This window comes from Mastomys coucha, unplaced genomic scaffold (assembly GCF_008632895.1).
Source record: "Mastomys coucha isolate ucsf_1 unplaced genomic scaffold, UCSF_Mcou_1 pScaffold12, whole genome shotgun sequence".
NCBI classification, from domain to species: domain Eukaryota; kingdom Metazoa; phylum Chordata; class Mammalia; order Rodentia; family Muridae; genus Mastomys; species Mastomys coucha.
Window position 1 is genome coordinate 62,470,770 of NW_022196894.1, and position 4,091 is coordinate 62,474,860.

Sequence of the window (4,091 nt, forward strand, 5' to 3'; positions counted from 1 at the left end):
GAGAGAGAGAGAGAGAGAGAGAGAGAGAGAGATTGATTTAGGGTTTTTTTGTGTGTATAAGAATCTTTGACTCTGTGTATGTATGTGCACCGCACGTGTGCAGTGCTCATGAGATCAGACAGTTTAGTAAGATCACTGTAAGTGAGATTCCACACAGTTGTGAGCCACCATGTGGAAGTGCTCTTAACTATGGAACCATTTCTCCAGTCCTTGATGCACATCCCTTTAATGTCTTGTTAATGCATACATAAATAAATCTCATATTACAGTGATACACACACATTTAGTAATCTAACTAATCATTTATCTTTATTTGGCTCCCATGTGCTCATGATGAATGCCACTTTAAAAAGAACACCAAAATCATCAAAATAAATCTATGAGAATTAAAATTGCATAATTTTAACTTTCTACAAAATCAATGTGATTTCATATTTTATTGACTTGAAAAATACATTAAAATGATAAACATGATAGAAACACAATAAGATGTACACGGGAAGCAAGCAGAGAAGAGATTTATCACTCAAAGTAAAATAACTTATTAAATATCTTTTTTCCCTAATGTGATTTAATATCTCAGAAAGTTTCTTTTTGTTATTTTTCTATCTCAAAAATGCAATCATCTTGTATCTAAAAAAGAGGGGAAAATTATATTGTTGTAAGACTCAATGCTGTTATTATCTATTTAAAATTTCCAGCCAAACCATCTGAAAGATATTAAAAATAAATTACCAGCGTGCAATTATTATAGGTAGTTCTTGTGCTGTCGCCAAGCAATAATGGATGAATGGCAGACGTGATGTATAGTTGATGAGGCATTATTCTAGGTCCAGAAGATGCTTACAGATAAGTCAGAAGCTGTCTAATTAACACAACAGACATGCTCCCTATGTGGAGGCTTTTTTCACATCTATCATCCAAGGATTTTATCTGGTTTATCAGGAGCTTACTAAGTAATTAAATTATTTCGGTGTTGAGCAACCATGTCTCTAGTGAAGGCAACAGAGTACTCAGTGTGCTTCTGGATTGGAAGGCAGCTATAGGGCTGTGTGGCAGGTGTTCCTTGAGGCCTTAGATTTGAGTCCAAGTGCTCTGAAATCCCCAGCACCTCTTCTCTAACCCCTTTACTCACATGCATTGGATCTTTCTATTAAATGCGATGCATGTTCCTCTGGAGAAGTCATCTCAGAATGTGTTTTTCCTAACTTGAATTCTGATATTAATATATTTTAGAAAAAGAAAATGTCTAGGTTTTCAGAAGCATTTAAAACTTGTGATTCTGTTTTTCTTTTTGTATGTTTTCATCATTAGGAATTTAGTAAACAACATTTCTCCTAAGGGTTCACTGACATGTGATATGATGTGATATGCTGTGATGTGGTGTGTGTGTGTGTGTGTGTGTGTGTGTGTGTGGAGAGAGAGAGAGAGAGAGAGAGAGAGAGAGAGAGAGAGGTACCCACACACCGAACAATGGGTGAAAATAGACAGTTAGATCCATATTCATGGTAAGGAATATAATCAAAATTGATTGTATACAGTGAAATATGTTTAAATTATTTTGAATACATAAATATATTAAATACATAACGTTGCGGGAATTTTAAAACATGAATCCACTGCACAAACTCCATTTCCCACCTGGCCATGTTTTTGAGCCGATATTGACTGGCATCACGACGTCCCGGCTGGCTCTTATTATTCTCTCCCAGCTATTAAAAACATCTCACATGCAACTCTTTACACACTCCCACAATCATTTATCTAAATAGCGCCTAAGACCCGTAAGTAAAGCATGACTCTTAAGGCCTTAATATCCAATCAGATTTATATAATAATAAAATCACAATTTACAAGATGCCAATACAATAATTTCAGAACCAAACAATAAAGACAATATTCTAACCTAATTAATTTATTTTGTAAAAACCTTTGCTTGGTTGTATAATCTCATGGTGTCAGGATCGTCCTCATCGTCTGTCTCCATGACGACCCTCCTCCTGCTCCTCTGACCTTTTTCCTCCTCCAACTCTAGCTCCACCTCCCTATTCCTGTCCAATCACAGGCCTGTCACTGCCCTAATGTGGTTGGACAGAGAAAATGCTATAGCAACATAATATATAAATTATATATTTGAAAACATAAAAATAAATTAATATTTAAAATATTAAATCATACAATATAGACATGGCTTACTAATAATCAACTTTTAAAATCAATCAGTTGATAGAATTAAATTGCTTCACATTTTGTACTATGAAAGGTCAGTGTTTACCGTGGAAGTGGGGGAGCCAGGAGCAGGGCATTTGCTGTGTTGCATAAAATGGCGTGGCAACATGTTGCTGTGAAAAATCATATAAAGGTAATGGAAAACATGTTATTGAAATAAAATTGCATGCTATCAACTGTGAGATCTATATCTATAATAATGAGAAATCAAGTCCTAATGTAAAACTTATAAATTCTGCAATAAGCAATACAGTATATGTCCTAGGCATGCAGATGTATGGATCAGTTCTAAAACAGAAGTAATTCCACCAATTAAACTCCTCTGTGCATTGCAAGGTGGTAGACTAGGAGGTTAAGGGATTTTTCAAGAATAAAAATCCTTTTATTATTTTAGATGCATTCCTTGAGAATTAAACATAAAAAAGTACACTTAGCAAAACCATGTATAGCTTATGCAAGCCATAGCAAACTTTCTAATTCTTTTAAAAGTGAAACTAAAAGAATTTCTTGATGATTTGAACAGGACTGTAAATTATTTTTTCAGTGTTTTCTTATGAAATCTTCTAAACATAGTATTGCTTAATAAAGCAGTTTCTTTTCTGCATTCCAACCTGTGTCTCCAGGAGCAGCTAATATTATATTGTCCACCCAGACTAGTGTTTGAACTTCAGACCCCAGGGCTCCTGTTGCTTTAGTTGGGGTCACTGGTAACATTTCTGAGTCCACTTGCTGGGTACTGTTAATTAAGTTGGAATGATTGTGTTTTATAAACTTTTTTTGTTATCTTCCGACTCTACAACTATTTTCCTCTGAAAATAAGCTATTTTCTTTTTTTTAAAAAATATTTATTTATGTATTTTATACTCCATACTTTTAATAGATATTTTCTTTAATTATATTTCAAATGATATCTCCTTTCCCAGTTTCCCCTCCAGAAACAAACAAACAAACAAACCTGTTACCTATTCCCTCCTCCTGCTCACCAACCCACCCTCTCCAGCTTCCTGGCCTTGGCATTCCCCTACACTGGGGCATAGAACCTTCACAGGACCAAGGGCCTCTCCCCCCACTGGTGACCAACTAGGCTATCCTCTGCTACACATACAGCTGGAGCAATGAGTCCCATCATGTGTACTCTTTGGTTGGTAGTTTAGTCCCTGGGAGCTCTGAAGGTACTAGTTAGTTCATATTGTTGTTCCTCCTAAGCAGCTGCAAACCCTTCAGCTGATTGGGTCCTTTCTCTAGCTCATTCATTGAGGACCCTCTGCTCAGTCCAATGGATGGCTGTGAGCCTCTACTTCTGTATTAGTCAGGCACTGTCAATAGTGTCTGGGTTTGGTGATTGAATATGGGAAAGATTCCCAGGTAGAACAGTGTTTGCACTGTCTTTCCTTCAGTCTCTGCTCCATAGTTTGTCTCTGTAACTCCTTCCTCTTTCCTCTTCTAAGAAGGAACAAAGTATCTACGCTTTGGCTTTCCATCTTCTTGAGTTTCTTGTGCTTTGCGGATTGTATTTTGGTTATTAGAGCTTCTGGGCTAATATCTACTTATCAATGCGTGCATACAGTGTGGGATCTTTTGTGATTGGGTTACCTCACTCAGGATGATATTCTCCAGATCAATCCATTTCCCTAAGAATTTCATAAATTCATTGTTTTTAATAGCTGAGTAGCATTCCATTGTGTCAATGTACCACATTTTCTGTATCCATTCCTCTGTTGAGGGACATCTGGATTGTTTCCAATTTCTGGCTTGTATAAATAAGGTTGCTATGAACATAGTGGAGCATGTGTCCTAATTACATGTTGGAGCATCTTCTGGGTATATGCCCAGGAGTGGTATTGCTGGGTTCTCAAGTAGTA